Raw genomic sequence first — 27,407 nt, forward strand, 5'->3', positions numbered from 1 at the left:
TGTAACATGGCAGTTAGGAGCTGATTGGCTGGTACTTTATCTCTGTCTACTTTATCTCCATCCAAGGCTAGACCCTATGTGTTACATCCTTGGCTTTGTTACACCAGTCACATCTCATTGCTTTGCTGTAACGGGACCATCTTATATACTGATATAGTTCTGCTAGCACTATATAAGTAAATGTTAATAAATATAATGTTGGCATTTTATTGTAGTGCGTGAAAGTGCTTGCACACTTTTGTGTAGTGTTTGGTGCACATTGTTAGCAAACGATGATGGGCAATTAGAATCCAGCTACACACACACACACACACACACACACACACACACACACACACAAATGATGTTATTTGTGACACTTAAATGTGGCAGATATAAGAAAGACAAAGGGGGGAACAATGAGGGAAGTCAAACAAAACCCCAGGGATACACAAATGAAAATGAGATGGTGACAGCGGTCATAGTTGTTGGAATGTGTGTGTACTATTGGCGCTTGTATGGCAGAGCAGTGGTACACACCAGCAGATGCCCTGAAGTAACTGAATTGCCCAGTAATTAACCACTGGAATGATTTATTTAGCAGTAACTTGAATGTACAGCTATACTCAAAGGAGAGGAGCTTGAGAGGAGCATACAGACCACCATCCGGTGACTGCATATATGTAGTCATGCAGGAGGCAGGCAATGTCGTGGATTGCAGTATTCACAGGGTCTCTCAAAGCTATAGTAAGTGGAACAAGTCTTTGCCCCAATATGGTGCTCTAACACAGTGACAAGATGGCTTCACGCATTTGCAAAAGTGCATATGGCGGGCATTTTGGTTTGGCATTGACGTCTCCTTAAAGGAGCCAACATGGAGACTGCACAGTGGTGCTCTTCTGGCTTCAACACCCCCTTGTTACACAAACATTTACTTTTAGCTTTCTTGTAGCAACCTATAAAATTTGAGGGTTAGTTACATTTCTTGATAGGGACATCAGCAAAACTCCTGTCATTGACCGGGTGGACTATATCAAACAGTATCTTTCTTCAGAAACTCATGACTGCTGTTATTCTCTTATTGTTGATGTCTTCCACACTTATAACACTCAATTTATGCAGTCTCTTTACCTATTTTGGGCTTCCATTCTCACCAGTCAGTTCTTGACTTTGGTTCACTGAACACAATATTCACGAATACCTCAACATATCTCTTTGGTGGTTTTCCAATATTTGATCTCAGTTCTTTTCTGTGGTTGGATGTCTACGCTGGTAGTTTTCGGTTCAGATAAGTCTCCAGCTGCTGAAATATCCAGTGACATAGGGGTCTATGTACTAAGCCGTGGAGAGAGATCAAGTGGACGGAGATAAAGTACCAACTGTCAGCGTCCGGAGTCTTACCGGTACGCTGGGGCCGTGGGGCCTTGGGGCTGGCTTCCTTGGCGATGTGCGGGCAGCGGCGGAGGTGGGCTGCTGCACCGGATCCGTGAGCAGCAGTAGCGGTGGTGTGGGGGTCTGCTCGTGGCGGCGGGACGCCACTACAGAAGGTCGCTCTTGCTGAGCTGTTGCTAGGAGACATGGGGCAGTGAGCTATGTGGCTTTGCAAAAAGGTCTGCATTACTGGGCGCCACCATGTTGGAGACCAAGTTTTAAGCATAGTTCCTGTTTCCTGTTTCGTCCAACCAATCCAGGGGAAGCTCTCCCTATAAAAGGGGGCTGGTTTAGGACAGGAATGCTAGTGCTTCAAGTTACAACCCTGTTGTAGGTGCTTTAGCCTGTGCTCCCAGGATTCCTGCTGTATTCTGGTTCCTCCTGATCCTGCTTGGTCGGTTCTCTGTTGCTGCTGCAGCCCTGCCGTTTCTAGCCTGCTACTGCCTGTGGAAGCGCTCCTGGAAAACCCGGTCCAGTAAGACTCTTTGGGCACAGTCGGCCCCGGGTCTTCTGCCTCGTCTTTCAAGCCACACTCCACAGATCTGCTTCACCAGCCACGCCTTTGTACCACCGACCACAGCCTGCAGATTATTATCTTCATCTTCATTTTCCAAACCACAGTCCACAGTCCTTGTCTCCAGCCACATCTTCAACCACCATCCACAGTTCCACAGTTCATCATCTACAGTCTCGTCTTTCAAACCACAGTCCACAGTTCTTCGCCTCCAGCCACGTCTTTAATCACTATCCACAGTACATTAATCACAACCTCGTCTTTCAAGCCACAACCCGCAGTTCTTTATCCGCAATTACATTCCTGAACCATCGTGCTCCAGCCTCAGTTCTCTACCTCAGCCCTGTACATAATAAATACTTTCTATTGACTCTCAAACCCCGCCTACGTTCTTCATTTCTCCATGTCCCATCCGAAGGAACTATATCCAACCCCTCATCTTGTTCATCCACAGCCTCCTACCTCCTCGGGCAAATCTCAGCTGCCGGATCCTCAAACTTTGCTAGACGTGACAGTAAGCACTGGCCCAATGGATTCGACGGGTGATCAGGCCTCAGGAGGGGATTCAACTGCAGATATCTGGTCTTGCTTAAGTAATCAGGAGGCCACACAATCTCAAATCGTGCAGTTCATGCAGAGTATGTCCAAACGTCTCGATTCTCTCTGTGTTGCCATGACGGCCCCTCAAGTATCTACAGCTGCTCCCACATTAGCACCTCCGGTCCCGCTTCCTTCTGTACCAGTACCACTTCCACGGTTGCATTTGCCATCTCCCAAAAAATTTGATGGGAATCCAAAACAATGCCGCGGGTTTCTTAACCAGTGCGAAATCCAGTTCGAACTACAGTCGGTCAACTTCCCATCAGCACGAACCAAAGTAGCCTATATCATTTCTTTACTTACTGGGCAAACGTTGGAATGGGCACGCGTACGGTCAGTCAGTCAGTACGTGATCCAGTTTTGCACCCTTTCCTCAGAACTGAACTGGAACGAGGAGGCTCTCATTGCAGCTTTCTGGAGCAGTCTCTCCGAAAAGATCAAAGATGACCTCGCAACTCAGGACGTACCTGATAAGTTGGATAAACTAATCTCTTTATGCAATAAGTTAGACCTGAGGTACAGAGAACGCTGTATGGAGAGGTTGCGGTCAGATCGCCCTAAGCCTAGAGTTGTTCTTCCACCAACACCATCATCACCAACTGCGGAGGAACCCATGCAGATTAATCGCTACCGCCTCTCCAATGAAGAACGTCAGAGACGGCGACAAGGGAACCTCTGCTTGTATTGTGGTGCATCTGATCACTTTGTTAAAACTTGTAATCTACGTCCGGGAAACGCCCGCTCCTAGTTTGTGCTGGAGAGGTCAAACTAGGAGAATTCTCAGAATTACATACCAAGAAAGAGTCTGTCTTGTTAACCCAATTGGAGCTCCATTCTTCTCTTCTCATCCCTGCACTACTCGACTCCGGAGCCGCCGAAAGCTTCATTACGTCAGCTCTGGTCAAACGATCTGGAATACAAATGGTTCCTTTGGATCGTACCATTTCTGTTACCGCGATGGATGGAAGTTATATCCCTGAGGGTATTATATCCTGTCGTACTATTCCTCTCAAGATGAAGGTCGGAGTTCTCCATTCTGAAAAAATCTCTTTCCTTGTAATTCCTAAAGCCTCTCATGAACTAATCATAGGGTTTCCATGGTTAATCAGACACAATCCCCACATAGATTGCCAAACTATGGATGTTCTCTCTTGGGGACAAGACTGCTTTCAGAACTGTTTACCTTCAGTTAGACCTCACTGTTCTTCCAGCCCTTCCAGCCTTCTTTTGGAGTACCAAGCTTTTCAAGATGTTTTCAGTAAGCATGGGGTGGACACCTTGCCTCCGCATCGTACTTGGGATTGTCCCATTGAGCTAGTACCTGGTAAGACTCCTCCCCGAGGTCGAATTTACCCTCTCTCACTTCCCGAGACACAGGCCATGTCGGAGTATATCCGGAAGAACTTGGAGAAAGGGTTCATCAGGTCTTCTACATCTCTGGCCGGAGCGGGGTTTTTCTGTGTCAAAAGAAGGATGGGGGTTGCGGCCCTGTATTGACTATAGAGGTCTCAATGACATAACAGTTAAGAACAGATATCCGTTACCTCTGATTCCAGAACTGTTCGACCGTGTTAAAGGAGCTACTATATTTACTAAGCTGGACTTATGGGGGGCCTACAATCTTATACGTATTCGCCCAGGGGACGAATGGAAGACGGCATTTAATACCCACGATGGCCATTATGAATACCTGGTAATGCCTTTTGGCTATGTAACGCCCCAGCTGTTTTTCAAGAGTTCGTCAACAAAATCTTCAGAGATCTCCTCTATGACTGCTTGGTAGTGTATCTGGATGACATCCTCATTTTTTCTAGGGATCTGAAGACTCATCGGGAACAAGTCAAAGAAGTGCTAACTCGTTTACAAAGGAATCAGTTATTCTGTAAGTTAGAGAAGTGCTCCTTTGAAGTACCCACGATTCCATTCCTTGGTTACATTCTTTCAGGGCAGAGGTTACAGATGGACCCCGCAAAAGTCCAGGTGAGTCAGGATTGGGCGCTTCCAGCTACCCTTAAAGGAATTCAACGCTTCAACGTTTCCGGGGGGTTCGCAAACTTCTACCGAAGATTCATTCAAAATTCTTCTTCTGTCATAGCTCCTATAACCGCATTAACTAGGAAGGGAGCCGATCCTGCCAAGTGGTCTCCAGAGGCTTTGGAAGCTTTTTCGTCTTTAAAGGAGGCCTTCATGACTGCTCCAGTTCTTCAACAACCCGATCTCAGCCGTCCATTCTTGGTGGAGGTTGATGCCTCTACTGTAGGAGTAGGAGCAGTATTATCCCAGCTCTTCGAGGACAAGAAGGACTGAACAGAATTACGCTATTGGGGAACAGGAATTACTGGCAATTAAGTTGGCCTTTGAGGAGTGGAGGTATTTGTTGGAGGGAGCTCAGCATCCAATTTCGGTGACCACGGATCACAAGAACCCCCTGTATCTACAGTCAGCCCGATGTCTGAACCCACGCCAAGCAAGATGGGCACTCTTCTTTTTACCGTTTTAATTTAAAACTCAGTTACCGACCAGGTTCCCTCAACAAAAAGGCAGATGCATTATCTCGCTCCCTAAGTTCAGAAGAACCCTCTGACCATTCAAAAGAACAATTTATCCTGGAATCCACCTCTTTTTCTGCAACTAATACCTCTCCACTTCCTCCTCCAGGGAAGATCTTCGTTGCACCAAATCTTCGCAAAAAAAATTCTTACATGGGCTCACTCCTCCTTCATGGGCCATGCGGGCAGTCATAAAAAACTTAAATTCATTCAGCGCTCCTACTGGTGGCCTCATCTCAGTACTGACATTCAAGAATTCGTAGCTGCCTGTCCAAAATGTGTCCAGCATAAAAGTCCCAAAGGTCCACCAGCCGGGTTACTCCATCCTTTGCCGGTACCACTAAGACCATGGACGCATATTTCTATGGACTTTATTACAGATTTACCTACGTCTGGTGGGCGGAACACCATATGGGTCATAGTTGACCGATTCTCTAAAATGGCACACTTTGTTCCTCTGGCTAATCTTCCATCTGCATCCCAGTTGGCAAAATTGTTTATAGCAGAGATCTTTTGACTCCATGGTTTACCACAGGAAATCGTGTCTGATAGAGGTTCTCAATTTGAGGCCAAGTTTCGGAGATCCCTATGTTCTACTCTTTGGCGTGAAATTAAACTTCTAAGGATATCATCCCAAAATGGATGGTCAAACAGAGAGAGTGAACCAGGATCTGGAGACTTTTCTGCGTTTATTCATGTCTTCCTCACAGGACGACTGGCTGGACTTCCTCCCGTTCGCAGAATTTGCCCATAACAATCTTTATCACTCTGCCACAAAATCTTCTCCATTCTTCATTAATTATGGTAACCATCCAAGAGTTCCTGACTTCCAACTTCTGCCTACGCTCGAGGTTCCTGCCGCAGAGTCAACACTTCGACAATTTACTGAAGCCTGGAAACAAATTCACAAGACTTTGCTCAAGACATCCAAGAGATATAAGACTTATGCAGATCTGAAACGAAAAGCTGTACCAAGCCTTAAGATAGGAGATCGGGTTTGGGTTTCCACACGTAACCTAAGATGAAAGGTTCCTACAAGAAAGTTTGCTCCCAAATTTATTGGGCCTTACCCAATCGAAAAAGTGTTGAATCCTGTGGCTTACAAAGTGAAATTACCTCCGCAGTTAAGAATTCCTAATGCATTTCATATTTCTCTCTTAAAACCATTGGTACTTAATCGGTTCAGAGCCGCTCTGCCTAAATCACCCAAGATCCAATCAGCACATGGAGACGAATTTGAGATTCACAAGAGCCTCGATTCTCACAGATGTTATGGTCGCATCCAGTACCTTGTTGATTGGAAGGGGTATGGGCCAGAGGAGAGATCTTGGGTAGATGCAGAGGATGTCCATGCTCCAAGACTTCTTCGGACATTTTATGCCAAGTTTCCAACTAAACCACATAGGTGTCCGGAGTCCACCCGCAAAGGGGGGGGGGGGGGGGTACTGTCAGCGTCCGGAGTCTTACCGGTACGCTGTGGCCGCGGGGCTGTCTTCCTTGGCGATGTGCGGGCAGCGGCGGAGGTGGGTTTTGATGCGCCGGATCCGTGGGCAGCAGTAGCGGCGGTGAGGGGGTCCGCTCGTGGTGGCGGGACGCCGCTACATCGGGTCACTCTTGCTGAGCCGTTGCTAGGAGACCAGGGGCAGTGAGCAATGTTGCTTTGCAAAAAGGTCTGCATTACTGGGCGCCGCCATGTTGGAGACCAAGTTTCTTCTAGCCAATCCATGGAAAGCTCTCCATATAAAAGGGGGCTGGTTTAGGACAGGAATGCTAGTGCTTCAAGTTACAACCCTGTTGTAGGTGCTTTAGCCTGTGCTCCCAGGATTCCTGCTGTATTCTGGTTCCTCCTGATCCTGCTTGGTCGGTTCTCTGTTGCTGCTGCAGCCCTGCCGTTTCTAGCCTGCTACTGCCTGTGGAAGTGCTCCTGGAAAATCCGTTCCAGTAAGACTCTTTGGGCACAGTCGGCCCCGGGTCTTCTGCCTCGTCTTTCAAGCCACACTCCACTGATCTGCTTCACCAGCCACACCTTTGTACCACCGACCACAGCCTGAAGATTATTATCTTCATCTTCGTTTTCCAAACCACAGTCCACAGTCCTTGTCTCCAGCCACATCTTCAACCACCATCCACAGTTCATCATCTACAGTCTCGTCTTTCAAACCATAGTCCACAGTTCTTCGCCTCCAGCCACGTCTTTAATCACTATCCACAGTTCATCATCTACAGTCTCGTCTTTCAAACCACATTCCACAGTTCTTCGCCTCCAGCCACGTCTTTAATCACTATCCACAGTTCATTAATCACAACCTCGTCTTTCAAGCAACAACCCGCAGTTCTTTATCCGCAATTACGTTCCTGAACCATCGTGCTCCAGCCTCAGTTCTCTACCTCAGCCCTGTACATAATAAATACTTTCTATTGACTCTCAAACCCCGCCTACGTTCTTCATTGCTCCGTGTCCCATGCGAAGGAACTATATCCAACCCCCTCATCTTGTTCATCCACAGCCTGCTACCTCCTCGGGCAAATCTCAGCTGCCGGATCCTCAAACTTTGCTAGACGTGACACCAGCCAATCAGCTCCTACCTGACATATTACAGGCTGTGTTTGAAAAATGACAGTTAGGAGCTGGTTGGCTGGTACTTTATCTCCGTCCACTTTCTCTATCTCCAAGGCTTAGTACATAGACCCCTTTGGCTTGTTCTGTTTCAGATATCAGCTTCTTTTTAATTTGTGATTTTTCTTTAAATATAACATCTCTTGAATTGACAAGTTTTCTAGTATTTGGAATTTAGAGTCTGCACCTTTTACTATCATAGCAATAACCAAGCATGATATACTTCACGTTTTTTTAATCCATCTTGCGTCTCCTTTCTTTTGGTATGTGTATATAGGCGGTACTTCCAAAAACTGTGAGATGCTTTACATTTGGGTTTCTTCCTGACTACACAACAACTGGTGTTTTTTATTTTATTTTAAGGCAACACTGCTCTCTCTTGCAGGGACGTGCAGTCAGGGGAGGCAGTGCCTCCCCTGTGATTCAGTATTAAAATAATATAAAGAAGATACTAATGACACATATTCTGTGTCATAAGTATCATCTTTATTTTATTTAAATAATTGTAGGTCCTTCAAGTACTTTGGGAGGCACTGATAGCAGTGCCTCCCGTGGATAGTGGGAACGGGACTGAGCGGGGGGGCGGGGCCAAGCACGGGGCTGTAAAACCCCATTAAAAAATATATGGAAAGCGGCACTTAAACAAGTGCCTCGCTGACAGGGACACCACCCCCATGTCAGCGAGGCACCTGTGATTGGACAGCGGATCCAGTGCTGGATCCGCCGTCCAATCACACACATGCGGCGCTGGAGGCGGCGGGGCCAGACGGTGAGTGAAGCTGGAGGTAGCCGGGAGGGAGCAGTGCCGCTGGAGTGTGTGCGGCTCTCCTCCGTCCTCCCGCTGACCCGAACGGAGGTGTGTGCTGTGCGGCTCTCCCCATCCTGCGCCCTCCCGCTGACCGGAGCTACTGTGCTGTGCGGCTTTCCCCATCCTGCGCCCTCCCGCTGACCGGAGCTACTCTCTCTCCCTGTCCCCCGGCAGCGGCTCTCAGCAGGTAGGTGTAGAGGGTGTGTGTGTGTGTGTGTGTGTGTGTGTGTGTACACCCCTACATGCGTTGCCTGATACTCATTTTTATTTTATTTTAATGAAGCTGCACACCCCCCCACACACCTTTTCCCCGTGTTTAATTAACCCCCAGCCTGCCACGCTGTCACGTGCACCTGTTACACGTGACTTCTGCACGACACCTGCTCTCATAGGTAGCCTATTGGTCCACCGCGGGCATTGTATGTACCAATGTACAGGACCCATCACCTCCGATCATTAAACAATGGCACATATGCCTGGAGGTGACGGGTCCTGTACGTTCGCACATACAGTGCCCGTGGTGGAATAATAGGCTACCTATGACAGCAGGTACCGTGCCGAAGAAGTCACGTGTAACAGGACATGCGGAAGCAACTGACAGCGCAGTAGGCTGAGGATTAATAGAACATACGGGGAAAAGACATCGGGACGGTAACAGGTTTTACCGCTATATTACTGCTTAGTACATCCCGCCCTCACACTCTCTCTCGCTCTCAGTTTGTAAGTATAATGTTCATTTTGACAGGTACCCCTACCCTATTGGATTCTACTGGACAAGTGGACGTGATCGGCGTGGGATGTAGGTAAGTAATCTGTCTCTAATTTTTACAGGTACCACTATTGGATTCTACATGGACAAGTGGACGTGACGGGCGTGGGATGTAGGTATGTGTGAGTGTGTAAGTGTGTTTTAATAAATTTTTACTTTCACGGTGTGTGAGTTGTGTTTTTATTTGGGTATTTTTGTTGTTGTAGAACTACAGGTACCTGCGGGCCCATTATTTCCCCGCATGCTGGTACTTGAGGTTCTCCAAGTACCAGCAAGCGGGGGAGGCTTGCTGGGCCTTGTAGTTCCACAACAAAAAACAATATTCTTTTTTTTACACACATGGCTATCAGCCCGGCACCCACCGCCCAGGGGTCCTGGGGACAGCCTCGGGCTTCACCCTTGGCCCTTGGGTGCCTGTAGGGGGGGTGACCCCTTGATTTAAGGGGTCCCCACTCGTCCAGGGAACCCCAGCCAGGGGTTACTAGTTGGGGGGGTAATGTCACGGCCGCAGGGACCTACATAAATGTGTCCCCCGGCTTTGGCATTATGTCCCTGGCTAGTGGAGCCCGGTGCTGGTTTCAAAAATACGGGGGACCCCTACATCTTTTGTCCCCCGTATTTTTGGAACCAGGACTGGACTAAGAGCCCGGTGCTGGTTGTCAAAATACGGGGAACCCCTGTCCAATTTTTCCCCCACTATTTAAACAACCAGGACCGGCTCAAAGAGCCCGAGGCTGGTTATACTTAGGAGGGGGGACCTCACACATTTTTTTTTTTTACTTTTTTTTTAACCCATTCAGACCCTTCTCCATTAAGTTAATGGAAGCCCTGGACAACAAAATTGCATTCATGTCCTCCCCCCACTCCCTTCCCAGTCCCAAACACAATTTTTTTTTCTATAAAAATGTACAATATACAACAAGTATGATGAGCAGGCAGGCAGTAGGCATTGGCGACATCGGACTGAGATGCAAATTAGTGGAGGAGGCCTGGGTCAGTTGATGATGGGCGAGTTTGTAAGCCATTGGCGGTGGCAGCGGGCATCGGCTCAGAGGCAGTAGCGGGCATTGGCTCGATGGCTGTAGGGGTCATCGGCAGGATGTGGCGGACATTATGGCTGTAGTGCCTCACCAGCCACTGACCTCACCGCACGCCACTGCTCTCTTGGTGGAACCCAGGAACATATACTACAGCTCTCTCATGGTGAAACCCAGGCACATATACTACTGCTCTCTCCTGGTGTAACCCAGGAACATATACTACTGTTCTCTCCTGGTGTAACCCAGGCACATATACTACTGCTCTTTCCTGGTGTAACCCAGGCACATATACTACTGCTCTTTCCTGGTGTAACCCAGGCACAGATACTACTGTTCTCTCCTGGTGTAACCTTGGTGCATATATTACTGTTCTCTCCTGGTGTAACCCAGGCACATATACTACTGTTCTCTCCTGGTGTGACCCAGGCACATATACTACTGATCTCTCCTGGTGTAACCTTGGTGCATATATTACTGTTCTCTCCTGGTGTAACCCAGGCACATATACTACTGCTCTCTCCTGCTGTAACCCAGGAACATATACTACTGTTCTCTCCTGGTGTAACCCAGGCAAATATACTACCTCTCTCTCCTGCTGTAACCCAGGAACATATACTACTGTTCTCTCCTGGTGTAACCCAGGCACATATACTACTGTTCTCTCCTGGTGTAACCCAGGAACTTATACTACTGTTCTCTCCTGGTGTAACCCAGGCACATATACTACTGTTCTCTCCTACTGTAACCCAGGCACATATACTACCTCTCTCTCCTGCTGTAACCCAGGAACATATACTACTGTTCTCTCCTGGTGTAACCCAGGCACATATACTACTGATCTCTCCTGGTGTAACCCAGGCACATATAGTACTGTTCTCTCCTGGTGTAACCCAGGCACATATACTACTGATCTCTCCTGGTGTAACCCAGGCACATATACTACTGATCTCTCCTGGTGTAACCCAGGCACATATACTACTGCTCTCTCCCGGTGTAACCCAGGCACATATACTACTGTTCTCTCCTGGTGTAACCCAGGCACATATACTACTGATCTCTCCTGGTGTAACCCAGGCACATATACTACTGCTCTCTCCCGGTGTAACCCAGGCACATATACTACTGTTCTCTCCTGATGTAACCCAGGCACATATACTACTGCTCTCTCCCGGTGTAACCCAGGCACATATACTACTGTTCTCTCCTGGTGTAACCCAGGCACATATACTACTGCTCTCTCCCGGTGTAACCCAGGCACATATACTACTGTTCTCTCCTGGTGTAACCCAGGCACATATACTACTGTTCCCTCCTGGTGTAACCCAGATGCTATGGAATAGCGAAAAAACTAATATTTCTGCTGCGGGGTACACTGGGCTCCACAGGGAATAACATTGTGGTGTAGAGCAGGATCTTGATCCAAGGCACCAACAGGCTAAAAGCTTTGACTGTTCCCAGAATGCATAGCGCCGCCTCCTCTATAACCCCGCCTCCGTGCACAGGAGCTCAGTTTTCAGCAGCCCTCGGAAGAGCTTTTTTAAGTGAAATATAAAGACTTCAAGAGCTGCAGCAGAGATACTGTGTGTGTTAGATGTCAGTCAGACATCTCCTGCTGCAGCTCCATCACCTCCCCCAGCGGCGCTGTATACTTCCGCGCCCTGGTTGCCGGGTACTTACAGCGGAGGCTCCGGTTTGCTTCAGTCAGTCACACACCCCACCGCAGCTCTCCAGGATCGTGTGGCCGCACTTTGGGAGGAGGTAAGAGGGTCCCCCAGACGGGACCTGCTGGAAACCGCGATCCGGTGCGGCCGGTGGGAGGCGGGCTACGCACGCTGGCATGGACACTGTGGTAGTACAGGGACCCCACTAGACCACCAGAGCAAGGGCACAGGTCGGTTTTACTAAAAAGCATTTGTTACATAGCCCACAGTACCTGGTGGTGAAGCCCAGCAAAGGGATAAGGCTTTGACCTGTAGCCCCTCCCCCAGCCCCAGGGCGCCATTTAGAGTAAATGTTCCCGCCCTGGAGCTGCATCTCTCTCTCTCCCTCACTCCCTGTCAGCGTTTTGGCGCCATAACCTCAAGCTGAGCTGATCCTGGGACTGTTTGGGCACACCCTTCTCTGTAAAGCCACCTGCATGTCATCACTGTGCATTTTATAGGACACTTAAGTATTCTACATGTCTGCAGACAGTGTTAGTTAAGAAATAGTGCATTTAGTCAGGGTTATTTTAGTACAAGTACCCTGTGATATACATCAAGTCTTTACTATGCATTGTTATATCTATTGATTATATAGCTGTACTTAGTATTTCTTTGTATTGCTAGTCCAGTGCAGTTTTATTGCATGTCATAATTTTTGCATTGTACATGTGACTCTGTGTGTGTGCATATAGCTGCTATGTGACTTCCATTTCGTGTATCTCACTCAGATTGCTAACCCTATATTATGTACCCTGAGGGGGCTAAGTGCGTCAGGGTTATTGTTTAATATAGGTATTTCACAGGATATACTTACTGTGTATTTTTCTCTGTGATTTTCAGTCACCATATACCTCTTGAATTTTCTTTTTGTGCTCATACACTGCACGGGGGGTTCTTGTTAAGTTATTAGGCTGCTGATATTGTACTGAGCTGCCCGTGAATTCAGCTTTCAGACATATCAGCTACAAGGGGCGACGGAGCTGGGGCTTATCCCACATTGCGTGGTGACGCTGCAGACACATTAGAGGAAAACATAGCAGCAGAGGGTTCAGGTTCCCTACCACCCAGTGGAACTGTAGCAACGGGGGTTCATAACGACCCACCTTGGGCTACTTTCTCCACGTTATTAAGTATGCTGGTAACTAGACTTACGACCCCTATGGGAACTCCTGTGCCGGTACAACCGCTTATGGTCCCTGAGGTTAATCCGCCTTGGGCAGATCAACTGTCCGCTCAGTTACAGCAATTGAACCACTCACTGACTAAACAGACGTCTAACCCGAGCCCACCTAAGACTAAGGGGTCCTCTAAGCGGGCCATTACTTCCTCACAATCCACCCACGTCCCAGACACCTCGTCTGATAAAAAAGACGTATATACTGACCCCACAAACACTGATCCAGATAATTCTGATGGGGAAGCGATCTATCAGGTGGATGTTCCTGACTTATTGGAGGCTATCAGGCTAAATCTTCAAATTACTGATGACCCAGAGCCTGATGCTACCTCTAAGAAACCGGACATATTTAAACATCAGAAGGTTGTTAAACAAGTTTTACCTCATTCTGACCATAAAGTTAAAATACGTCAGTAATCCTGGGAAAATCCAGGAAAGAAATTCACACCTCATAAGAAGATGCTGGAGCTAAGTAAAAATTGTGAAACACCACCGCCAGTGGATTCGCAAGTGGCGCGGCTGGTGGTATCCTCAGCTCTGCCTGTAACTACCATCACTTCTCTGAAAGAACCGACAGATAAGCGTGTGGAGGGTTTTTTAAAAAGCGATTTACACCCTAGCAGGTGCTGTGCATCGGCCCGCTATTGCAGCAACATGGGCTGCACAGGCTATTCAAGCGTGGGCTCAGGAGGTGGAAGCAGAGCTGCCATCCAACTTTTCTGATAATGCTAGACAATTTCTCTCGTATATTGTCACAGCATCTCATTACATTAAGGAGGCGGCTTCTGATGCCGGTATTCTGGCGGCCAAGGCTTCTACTACATCCATTTTGGCTCGCCGGATTCTCTGGTTACGGTCCTGGTCTGTTGATCTGGACTCTAAGAAAACCCTGGAGGTGCTCCCTTTTAAGGGAGACATTCTTTTTGGAGAGGACCTCAACAAGATAGTGGCTGACTTAGCTTCTGTTAAAACAGTGTGTCTACCTAGTACTGCTCCTTTGGTACCGAAGGCTAAGAGTACTTCCTTTTGCTCCTTTCATCCTTCAGGTAAAGCAAAAGGTCAGGCGTACCCGAAACAGGCTCGCACTTCCAAAACTGCTAAGCCCAAACCTAAACGGGCCAGGGCTGCCCGTCAGCCTGCTTCCAAAACGGACAAGCCTGCTGCATGACGGGCCTCCGTCTGGGGGATCCCAGGGTGGAGGGCCGGCTTCTAAGGTTTACCCAGGAATGATTGAAGACCACTTCCGATGCCTTGGTATGGGAAGTCGTCACTCAAGGTTACATCATATCCTTCAAGAATCGCCCCCCCCCTCATCGATTTTGCTTGACAGACGTCCCTCCGGATCAGGTGAAGGCAAAAACTCTTCATTCGGTGGTACAGTCCCTCCTGGACACAGGAGTGGTAGTGCAGGTGCCTCTGGTTCAGAGAGGCAAGGTGTAGTATTCACCGCTATTCCTAGTCCCAAAACCGAATGGGTCTTCCTGGCCCATTCTCATCCTCAAGTCCTTGAACAAATATGTGAGAGTCTCCAAGTTTCGTATAGAAACTCTTCGCTCTATTGTTCTGGCTTTGGAACCCGGGGATTATATGGTCTCCCTTGACATACAGGATGCTTACCTGCATATTCCTATTGGAATGTCGCATCAGCAGTATCTGAGGTTTGCTGTTGGCAACCTCCATAACCAATTTTAGGCTTTACCTTTTGGCTTGACCACAGCCCCGCGAGTCTTCACCAAGGTCATGGCGGTAATGACGGCTGTACTCCGCCGTCAAGGGTTCAGGATCCTCCCGTATCTGAACGACTTGTTGATCCTGGTGAATTCCCCAGAAATTCTCCTACGCCATCTGGATCTGACGCTCCAGTTTCTGCAAGCCCACGGGTGGCTCGTCAACTGGAAGAAATCTTCCCTGGTCCCTGCACAGAGCACGGTGCACCTGGGGGCGTTGTTGTACACTCACAACCAGCACTTGTTCTTGTCTCAGGAGAAGGTCCTAAAACTTCAGGACAGGATTTGATGCTAGGTCTCATGGTGTCAGCTTTCGACATGCTGGAGTACGCTCAATTTCATTCCCGCCCTCTACAGAAATTGATTCTTGCTAAGTGAAACGGCCTGCCTCACCGGATCAGGTCTCACATGATCTCCTTGTCTCCGGAGGTCCGACTGTCACTGAGCTGGTTGGCTTCAGGACAAACGATTGAGCAGGGGTCGTCCCTTCTGGATCTCCAACTGGGTCCTTCTGACAACGGATGCCAGTCTGAGAGGTTGGGGCACGGTGTTAGAGCAAAACTCCCTTCAGGGTCGGTGGACTAAGGAGGAGTCTCTCCTCCAGATAAATATTCTGGAACTGCGGGCAGTGTTCAATGCTTTGAACTTGGCCCAGCATTTAATACAGAACAGACCTGTTCAAGTACAGTCGGACAACGCCACCGCAGTGGCGCACATAAATCATCAAGGCGGCACCCGAAGCCGCATGGCAATGAGGGAAGTATCCAGAAATCTTCAGTGGGCAGAACGCCATCTGCCAGCCATATCGGCAGTGTTCATCCCGGGAGTCCTAAACTGTGAAGCGGATTTCCTCAGTCGTCAGGACGTACACGCCGGAGAGTGGAGCCTCCATCCAAAAGTATTTAAACTCCCAGATGTGGATCTGATGGCGTCTCAACACAATCACAAGGTTCCGGTCTTTGGAGCAAGGGCAAGGAATCCTCAAGCAGCATTCGTGGACGCTCTGGCAATTCCATGGAACTTTCGGCTGCCGTACATGTTCCCTCCGGCGTCACTCCTGCCCAGAGTAATAAGGAAGTTCAAGCAAAAAGGAGGAATCCTACTTCTGATCACCCCAGCATGGCCCAGACGGCATTGGTTCTCAGACCTTCAGGGTCTCTCATTGGAGCATCCTCTTCTGCTTCCACAATGACCAGACCTCCTCTTTCAGGGCCCTTGTGTTTACCAGGATTTAGCCCATCTGGCTTTGACGACGTGGCTCTTGAAGCATCCGTACTAAGGGCCAAGAGTTTTTCTGAGACGGCCATTCAGACTATGTTGAAGGCCCATAAGCCGGCTTCTGCTCGGATTTACCATAGGGTCTGGAATTCTTACTTTGCTTGGTGCGCATCTAATAATCGTGATGCTTACAAGTTTAGTACGGACAAACTTTTGGCCTTTCTACAACAGGGCCTAGACTTCCTCCATCAAGGTTCATATTTCTGCCTTGTCGGTTTGGTTTAAGAGAAAAATTGCAACTCTGCCTGATGTTCATACATTCACTCAGGGTGTGTTACGGATTCAACCTCCTTACATCCCGCCTGTGGCTCCTTGGGATCTGTCGGTGGTTCTGGAGGCTTTACAGGAGTCTCTGAGCCTCTTGAATCTGCAGATCTTAAGTGGCTTTCCCTTAAGGTATTGTTTCTATTGGCTATTGCCTCTGCTAGACGGGTGTCAGATTTGGGTGTCTTGTCTTGTAGGTCCCCCTATCTGATTTTTCACCGTGACGGGGCGGTTCTTAGAACACGTCCTAGGTACCTACCTAAGGTGGTGTCTTCTTTCCACCTTAATCTGGAGATTGTGGTTCCGGCCTTTGTCTCTCCTGGATTGTCTTCCAAAGAGCGGTCTTTGGATGTGGTACGGGCTCTCCGTATCAATGTAAAGAGGACAGCTACCATCAGGAAGTCTGATTCTCTATTTGTTCTGTTTGGTTTTCACAAACGGGGCTGGCCTGCTAACAAGCAGACCTTGGCCAGATGGATTAGAATGGTGATTGCACATGCTGGTCTTCCAGCTCCTGCTACCATCAAAGCCCATTCTACTCGGTCTGTTGGACCTTCTTGGGCGACCCGCCGTGGTGCGACCCTTGAACAATTGTGCAAGGCGGCTTCGTGGTCGCCAGTGAACACGTAAATAAGGTTCTATGCCTTCGATACTTCCGCCTCCCAGGATGCTTCCTCTGGATGCTGGGTTCGTGTACCCGCTACAGTGCGTCCCCTCCCATGAGGAACTGCTTTAGGACATCCCCGATGTTATTCCCTGTGGAGCCCAGTGTGCCCCACAGCAGAAAACGAGATTTATGGTAAGAACCTACCACTGTTAAATCTTTCTGCGAGGTACACTGGGCTCCACAGGGGGCGCCCACCCTGACGCACTTAGCTTCTTGGGGTTTGTATGGCATTAACCGCTGACACCTTCTCCTGTCAGGAGAATGTGGTGTATGTGGCTACTAACGGTTGTCGTCTCTTTTTGCCTGCTACTGCATTGGGCTAGTTAACAAAACTGAGCTCCTGTGCATGGAGGCGGGGTTATAGAGGAGGCGGCGCTATGCATTCTGGGAACAGTCAAAGCTTTTAGCCTGTTGGTGCCTCGGATCAAGATACTACTCTACACCCTGATGTTATTCCCTGTGGATCCCAGTATACCTCTCAGAAAGAGATTTAACAATGATAAGTTCTTGTTAGAACGGGTCCATGAAGAAATTGATAAAGTGATTGGGTCAGCGCAGCCACGGATAGAGCACCGTAAGAATATGCCCTATACCAACGCAGTCATCTATGAGACGCAGAGGTGTGCCAACATTGTGCCCATGAATCTGCCGCGGGAAACTACTACAGATATTATATTTCAGGGCTACTATTTACCAAAGGTTTGTTACAGTAACTGTTTTCATACAAAAGTTTTAGCTATGGAAGTAAAACCGGGAGCTATTTGTTATTCCTATTGACCATCTAGTTAAGGATATTTTAAATCATGCAGTAACAAAGTATTTAAGGATACATTTCTAATTAGGCATGGCAGGCACTATGGCTGTAATTAATAACTGTAATAATAATAATAATTATAATAATAATAATCTTACAAAGTATTTTCTTTGACTTTTATAGGGAACTTATGTTATTCCGATGCTGGAATCAGTTTTGTATGATAAAACCCAATTACAGAGGCCAGAATCCTTTTATCCGGAACATTTCCTCGATTCAAATGGAGGGTTCGTTAAAAAAGCGGCTTTCATGCCCTTTTCAGCAGGTGATATAATTGTTTTAAGAGAATAAAACAAACTAATGAAATGATTATTTTATTACATGGGGGAAAGCCAAGTGATCCAGAAAATTCAACCATAGCCGATGATGTCAATGATTACTTTATAAACCAGGGAAATATACAATAATCTTGAGGCATGGCAAGGGTTGAGTAGTGATAAATGATCTCACAAATTGGGCAGATGTATTATGCCTGGAGAAGTGATAAAGCAGTGATAAGTGCAAGGTGATAACGCACCAGCCAATCATCTCCAATATGTAAATTTACAACTAGAAGCTGATTGGCTGGTGCATTATCACCTTGCACATTTATCACCACTTTATCACTTCTCCAGGCTTAATACATCTGCCATATTATTGTAACTCTCATTTCCTGGCAAACAATGTTAATAGAACAGCAGCATTGAGAATCAGAAGTGTACACCAGGACTGGGGCAGATTGGCTTTAGATCTCACCTAGAGTTCTTCTGGATAACCGACATTCCCTTTAATAGAGAAATATTTTTGAATTCGTTTTGGGCCATCAGTTCCGGGGCCTTGATCTCAGCAGCACTAAACTTATCGGGACCAATCCTGGTACATAGAAAGCAAAAACAGCACGTGATATGCTTCTGGTACATTGCCTGAGGAAGCAGTCAGTTGTACCAGGAAACGCGTTGCCTTTTAAGCAAGAATTGCTTCTTTTATTCTATATCTATTTAATGGTTTATTTTCTTAAAGTTTTTCTTAAATTGTATTTCTTATTTTTAGATTATTGATACACTGTTGCTTGTAACACAGATACACTTTATTTAGTGTAAAGTAAATTCATGCAGATTTCACTTATGCTCTTTGACCCTGAGGCCGACATGTACTAAGCAGTGATAAAAGTGGAGAAGTGAGCCAGTGGAGAAGTTGCCCATGGCAACCAATCAGCATTGACGTAACATTTATAATTTGCATACTATAAAAGTATACAGAGCAGCTGATTGGTTGCTAAGGGCAACTAGCATTGACGTAATATTTAGAATTTGCATACTATAAAAGTATACAGAGCAGCTGATTGGTCGCCAAGGTCAACTTCTCCACTGGCTCACTTCTCCACTTTTATCACTGCTTAGTACATGTCTCCCTTAGAAACCAATCTGGACATTACTGTGAGTCCTTACCATATACCATCATCAATTTTATTTCTCTTAGGAAAGCGCATTTGTCTTGGACAGACACTTGCAAAGATGGAGCTATTCCTGTTCTTTACCAGCCTTATGCAGCGATTCACATTTCACCCTTCACCCGACGTGACTGACTTCAACGTGAAGCCCTTTGTGGGGTTTACAATTCCACCAGTAGCTGAAAAGATTTGCTGCGTGCCAAGGTCTTAATAAAAATGAAAACATCATAAATAAATTGTCAAATAAAGTACTTTTGGTTTGTGAGATATCTGAATTACAAAATTAATTATTATCCACTTTTCTCATACGTCCTAGAGGATGCTGGGGACAACATCAAGACCATGGGGTATAGACGGGATCCGCAGGAGACATGGGTACTCCAAAGACTTCATTGGGTGTGAACTGGCTCCTCCCTCTATGCCCCTCCTCCTGACCTCAGTTTTAGAAATGTGCCCAGGCAGACTGGATGCACCCTGAGGAGCTCTACTGAGTTTCTCTGAAAAGACTTATGTTAGGTTTTTTATTTTCAGGGAGAACTGCTGGCAACAGTCTCCCTGCTTCGTGGGACTGAGGGGGCAGAAGCAGAACCAACTTCCTCAGAGTTTCATGGCTCTGTCTCTGGCTGACAGGACACCATTAGCTCCTGAAGGGAACTGAACGCTAGCCGTGTCTAGATGCTCACTCCCACAGCACGCAGTCACCCCCCTCACAGAGCCAGAAGTCAGAAGACAGGTGAGTATGAGAAGAATGATCTTCAATCAAGTAAGTGACGGCTGAGGTGCGGCGTGCCATTGCTGCCCACACACACAGGCACTGCAGGGCGCAGGGGAAGGGGGGGGGGTGCCCTGGGCAGCAAGAAAAATACCTCAAACTGGCTTAAAGGGGGCATAAGATGCCGCTGGCACAGCCCTACCCCCGCCAGTATAAAGATTGTCATGGATACTGAGGGGCGGAGCTTCTTCCTCAGGTAGCCAGCACACTACTCAGCACCATTTTCTCTCTCTCCTCAGGCTGCAGAGAACACGCTGGTCCTCTCCTCCACTTCTGACAAGTACAGGGTGCTATAAAGGGGGGGGCACAAAGCGATTGTGGTGCATTTGATAGTGTATATTACTATTTAAAACCGCTTTTGGGCTGTGGACATACTGTGTTCACAGGCAATACTGGCGCTGGGTTTGTAAACTGGCTGCTCCCCAAAATAAGTCCCAGTGTGTCTGTGAGTGTGGTGTACACGTGTGAGGCATGTCTGAGGCAGGGAGTTCCTCCCCGGAGGAAGCTATTTTAGGGACACAGAGTTGTAATGTGGTGGCGCTACCGGCACACCAAGAGCCTGCATGGGTGAAAGAGCTACGTGACGGTATGCATCTGATTAACCGTAGATTAGATACGTCTGAATCTAAGGCTGCATGCTGGAGAAAATCTGTGGAAGATGTGATTTTTCAGAATGCTGTTATTCCTTATGCGGGCGGCCCCTCTGGGTCACATAAGAGACCATTTGCAAATGTTGTAAACACTGATACCGACACGGATTCTGATTCTTGTGTCGACAATAGTGAATCCAGAGAGATAGATCATAAATTGGCAAAAAGTATACAATATATGATTATGGCTATAAGGGACGTGTTGGAGGTTACAGAAAGCACTCCTGTACCTCAGGAGAAAGCTTATTTATGCAAGGAAAAGAAATCCAAAGTCACATTCCCTCCTTCACACGTACTAAATGCTCTGTTTGAAGGGATGTGGGTGAATCCTGATAAAAAAAATTGTATTCCCAAAAGGGAATAGCTTATCCTTTCCCGGTTGAAGACAGGAAAAAATGTGAGTCACCCCCTGTGTTAGACAGTGCACTTTCCAGGTTGACAAAGAAGGTAATTCTCCCTGCTCCTGGCATGGCTTCTCTTAAAGAGCCGGCAGACCGCAAAATGGAAACGACATTGAAATCCATTTATGTTACCAATGGTACACTGCTCAGGCCCACTATTGCCTGCGCATGGGTGATTAGCGCTATTGAAAAATTGTCAGAAAGCGTGTCATCAGAAATTGACACGATTGATAAAGATGAGATACTCCTTAAGTTAGGGAATATCAAGGATGCTGCCGCCTACATGCTGGAAGCAATGAAGGATATTGGACTCTTGAGTTCACAAGCCGCTACCATGGCAGTATCGGCTAGGAGGGCGTTATGGATTCGCCAGTGGAACGCGGATGCAGATTCCAAAAGAAACATGGAGGCTCTCCCATATAAAGGTGAGGCCTAATTTGGCGATAGCCTGGATGCGTTAGTGTCGGCGGCTACCGCAGGTAAGTCAACATTTTTGCCCTCTGCGCCTGCACTGGCAAAAAAAGACCTATCACCTGCAAATGCAGTCCTTTCAGCCCAATAAATACAAAAAGGCGAGAGGTTCCCCCTTCTTTGCAGGTAGGGGAAGGGGAAAGAAGCCCACACTGGCTCCAGGTTCCCAAGAGCAGAAGTCTACCCCTAATTCTGCCAAATCCCCAGCATGACGCTGGAACTCCCTTGCGGGAGGCCGCTCGGGTGGGGGCACGTCTCAAACTCTTCAGCCAGGATTGGATTCTGTCTGGCCTGGATCCCTGGGTGTTGCAAATAGTATCCCAGGGATACAAACTAGAGTTTCAAGAGGTTCATCCATGCCGATATTCTAAATCGACCTTGCCAGCTTCTCCACCAGAGAGAGAAGCAGTAACAGCGGCAATCCAAAAATTATGTCAAGACCAGGTTATAGTCCTGGTACCGTTGTCACAACAAGGGCGTGGTTTTTATTCAAGCCTCTTTGTTGTTCCGAAGCCGGACAGCTCGGTCAGACCGATCCTAAATCTAAAAGATCTGAATTTCTTCCTGAAAAGGTTCAAGTTCAAGATGGAATCACTTCGGGCGGTGATTGCCAGTCTGGAGGAAGGGGACTACTTAGTGTCGGTGGACATAAAGGATGCTTACCTGTATGTTCCCATTTATCCTGCTCACCAGGCTTATCTGAGATTCGCAGTTCAGGATTGCCATTACCAATTCCAGACGTTACCTTTCGGTCTCTCCACGGCGCCGAGGGTATTCACCAAGGTGATGGCGGAGATGATGGTCCTCCTTCGTCAGAAAGGAGTCAATATAATCCCTTATCTGGACGACCTCCTGATAAAGGCGAGATCCAGGGAGCAGTTATTACAAAACATTCCCTCTCCCTGTCAATACTCCAATAACACGGGTGGATCATAAATGACCTAAAGTCACAGTTGGAACCGATGAGAAGGTTGTCTTTCCTCGGGATGATTCTGGACACAGAAGTTCAGAGATTATTTCTTCCGCTGGAAAAGGCTCTGGAAATCCAGAAAATGGTAAAACAGATATTGAAACCATCAAGTGTGTCGATCCATCAGTGCATTCGGTTGTTGGGAAGATGGTGGCGGCCTACGAGGCCATACAGTTTGGCAGGTTCCATGCCAGAGTATTCCAGTGGGACTTATTGGACAAGTGGTCCGGATCCCATCTACACATGCATCAGAGGATAATCCTGTCGTCAAAAGCCAGGATTTCACTCCTGTGGTGGTTGCACAGCTCTCATCTGCTAGAGGGACGCAGGTTCGGGATTCAGGACTGGGTCCTAGTAACCACGGATGCAAGTCTCCGAGGCTGGGGAGCAGTCTCTCAGGGAGAAAACTTCCAGGGACGTTGGTCACAACAGGAAGCCTGCCTTCACATAAATGTTCTGGAGCTAAGAGCCATTTACAACGGCCTTCAACAAGCGGTACCTCTTCTTCAAAACCGTCCTGTGCAGATCTAGGCGGACAATGTAACAGCAGTCGCATACATAAACAGGCAGGGCGGAACAAAAAGCAGAGCGGCAATGGCAGAGGCGACAAAAATCCTCCGCTGGGCAGAAAAACATCTACAAGCTCTGTAGTTAAAGAAAAAGAAATGAAAAACTGCGCTATTCTTATATACAGCCCCCTTCTAGCTGGTTGCTGCTCGTGACACTATGTGGGAATACTACCGGATCCCACTTGTGGCGTAATGGATAAAGTAGATAAGTGTCTTAGCGCACACCTAGCATAAATGTGTGAATTCAACCTTGTATTTATAAAGAATATCCACAATGAGACAAAATTATAAAATGTCAATTTATTGATATTAGATAAAAATGAATGAAAATAAATAAAGATAAATAGAGATATATAATAGGATTCTAAAAAGCCTTATAGATCAAAAAGGTAAATGTTACTCTATGTAGCTTATACTACTAATAAACTCTTTTACCCCCTAGTACCGGTACACATGACTGACAAACAACATACAGACAAACAAACATGTATTTGGATTACCCGTGGGCACACTATTTTTAGCGTTTTACCCCACTGGTATGTGTTTTATTATCAGTCTCTATCCAAAAAAGACAAGGATTTGTTGTTATCCTTAATTGATGGTCAAAATGAGCATTCTTAGTACTGGCTATTAGTAAAGAGTCTCTGTGTGCCACTGAGAGTCAGGGTTAATATGGTTAGTGCGGTCAATAGTCCCAATATTTATTGCAGAGACTGCTGATTAATTGTCCTTTGTCAGCAGTACTTTCCTATATAGCCACAAATGCTGATATGGGGTATTTTCCCCGCCTACCTCAGAGTCGCTGCTTCTGCAGTGAAATGCCCGTTGGTGATGCAGTGGAGTGTATCCAATGCTGCTTGTTCTTCTGCGGGGAGACCCGTTGGTGGTGTGGTGGAATGAGCTGTAGTCTGCTGGCAGACTTCCGTCTCTCCGTGTCCTCGTCCGTGCGGTCACAGGAGAAAGATCGATTACTCCGCAATCAACGCGTTTCGCCTGTCAAAGGCTTCCTCAGGATGGCTGCATAATCGATCTACAGTATTCCACTCCTCTTATCCTCTGCGGCCTGGGTTTTTTTACTTCCGCCCTTCACAAACATGGTTTTAATAGCACTCTTGCCCTTTTCATGTTATACTGCATAATACATCATTTGTTACACAAAAAACAAAAACATCAAACATTGGACTACATAAAACTATATAAAAACAACATAAAAACAAACTCCCTTGGAAAATAATTTATTTATATAATATGTTAAAATATATATCCTTTATAAAGAATGAATGTAATAAGTGTCCTTTGCCCTAGGGACGCTGGTGATACCTAAACTTGTATATCCCATTATTTTGTTTTATTTTGTCTTTCTTTATATAGCTATCATACTCATATAGATTTATATAACAGTCTGTAGAGGATATTAACACCACTTATTCAGGGAACTGCATATGAATTTTATTTGGGGTAATATATATTTATTTATATAACCAATCCCCCATATTTAATTTTTATTTATTTCAAAAAGGGGAGGATCTCCAGATCTATGTTCAGACCTTTTGGGGTAAGCGTGCCCAGGTCATATATCATTTTTGTTTCTTCTCTGGCAAGAATATTTTCCAGATTCCCTCCTCTCCACGGTCGTATAACTTGTTTTAGTCCTATAAAGTGCAAAAGACTAGGATCTGAATTGTGCATTTCTTTAAAATGTAACGGTATGCTGTGGTAGTCTCGTCCGTTCTTAATATTACAGAGATGTTCCTGTATTCGAATATGTAGCTTCCTCTTAGTCTTTCCCACATATTGTAGGCCGCATGGGCACCTGAGCATGTATATTACTCCTGTTGTGTGACAACTGATTCTTCCCTTCACTCTGATTACTTTTTTATTTGAGAAGAAGGTCACTTCCTTTATGGACTTCACTGAATTTTGTCTTGTTTTCTGGCAAGCTGTACACCCCCCACACCGGAAGAAGCCTTCATTCTTCTGACGTTGTGGTTCTACTGGTTTCGTAAAGAAATGACTTTTTATGAGAGATGTTTTGATGGTGGGTGCCCTTCTGTAGACAATACGGGGATATGATGATAATGTATCCCGAAGTTCCTCATCTGCTTTGAGTACATGCCAATGCGCTTTGATGCTTTTCTCAAGTAACTTACTTTGTGTGGAGTAGTCTGATATAAAGAGGGCATTCTTTTGTTCTTCTTTCTTAATTTTGTATCTCAGAAGATCTTCTCTCTTGATTTTACTAATTCTATCCTTTTCCCTTTCAAGGTGCTGCGTGTCATAGTTCTTCTTGGTGAAATTCTCCATCATTCTTTCCGCTTGTACGTCATAGTCCACATTTCTTGAACAGTTCCTCTTTACTCGCCTTAACTGTCCCCCTGGGATGTTCATAATCCACTTCTTGTGATGGTTGCTTTTTGCATTTAAATATCCATTACAATCTGTTGGTTTGACGAATGTCTTGGTCTCCCATTTGTTGTTTTCTGAAAATATCGTAAGATCCAAGAAGTTGATTGATGTCTTACTAGTATTGGATGTAAATTCCAGGTTGACTGTGTTCTTATTCAATTGTTCTAAGAAGGCCTCAAGTTCTTTCTCTTCTCCTTTCCATATTATTAGGATATCATCTATGAATCTTGCCCATAGTTTCAAATTATTTTCGACCACTGCATTACTCCATATATTCTGATCCTCCCATTCAGCTAAAAATAAAATAACATATGACGGCGCGAATTTACTCCCCATGGCGGTCCCTTTTACTTGAACATATGAGTCATCACCGAATTGGAAATAATTATGTTGTAATATGAATAACATTGATTCAACCAAAAATTGTATCTGTTCACTTTTGAGACTTGTGTTGTTCTCCAGCCTTCTTTTCACATACTCGCATCCTGTCTCATGGTGTATACAGGTATATAAAGATTTAACATCACAGGTTGCCAGTATAAAGTCTTCTTCCCATTCTATATCATTTATTAAATTTATTACGTGAGTAGTATCCTTTATATAACCTTTTTGTTTCGTAACCACCGGTTGTAAGAAGGTGTCGACATATCCTGAGAGATTTGCAGTAAGAGATCCAATACCAGCAATTATTGGTCTGCCCGGGGGATGTTCTAAATCCTTATGGATTTTTGGTAGGTGGTAAAACACCGGTGTGATGGGATTTTTCTGATTCAGATACTCATATTCTTTTTTGTCTAGTATACCCAAATCTGCTCCTTTCTGTAGGAGTGATGTTAATTTCCCCATGTATTGTGCTGTGGGGTTTGTCTTCAGTTTGCGATATGTGGAATCATCTTTGAGTTGAGAGAGAGCTTCCTCCTCATACGATGTTCTGTCCATAATGACTATTCCCCCTCCTTTGTTCGCGGGCTTGATAATAATATCGGTGTTCTTACTTAGGGACATAAGGGCTTCTTTCTCTTCTTTGGTAATATTCCACCTTTGTCTAGGAATCTCTTCTGTCATATTCTCTATGTCTTGTTCAACTAGTCTTTGGAAAGTCTTGATAAATGGACCTTTTAAGTGTTGCGGGTAGAATGTTGATTGTTCCTTCAAGCCAGAGTGGACATAGGCTTCTTCTTCTCGGATCATTTCTTCCTTCTTAGCTAGATGTTTTCTATGGAACTTCTTTAGGGTTAATTTTCTGATAAATTTTTGCAGGTCTATAAATGTATTGAATTTATTTAATTTGTTTGTTGGGGCAAATTTAAGCCCCTTCCTTAGGATTCTTAATTCAGTCTCACTTAAAACGTACTTGCTTAGGTTGAAGATGCCTTCTGTTGACGTCTTTTTGGATTTCTCTTCCCTTTGTTGCTGTTCCTTTTTCCGTTTGTTTTTATTCCCTCCGCGCTTTCCTCGCTTGTACTTGGGCTTACGTTTCTTCTCTTCCTTTTCCCCTTGTCTTGACTGTATTGTGTTGACTTTGGTACTGCTCCTGACTCCATCAATACATGATCCTTGTATACCATCCCTAAAAAAGTATCCATGTATTTGTCCGCATCTTCTTCCTCCTCCACTTGTTCTTCTTCATCTCTTCTGACCAGACTCCTTATATTTCTAGTAAGGTCAATTTTTCCAGTGAGTTTGTTCATCAAAGTGTTAGCTGATATATTTACTTCATCTTCATAGTCCGCTTTACCTCGGTTGAAACTTAGTATTAGGGTTTGTTCGTCTGGATACTTCTGGCTCTGCACTTTGTTCCT

This window comes from Pseudophryne corroboree, chromosome 4 (genome assembly GCF_028390025.1).
Source record: "Pseudophryne corroboree isolate aPseCor3 chromosome 4, aPseCor3.hap2, whole genome shotgun sequence".
Taxonomy (NCBI): Eukaryota; Metazoa; Chordata; class Amphibia; order Anura; family Myobatrachidae; genus Pseudophryne; species Pseudophryne corroboree.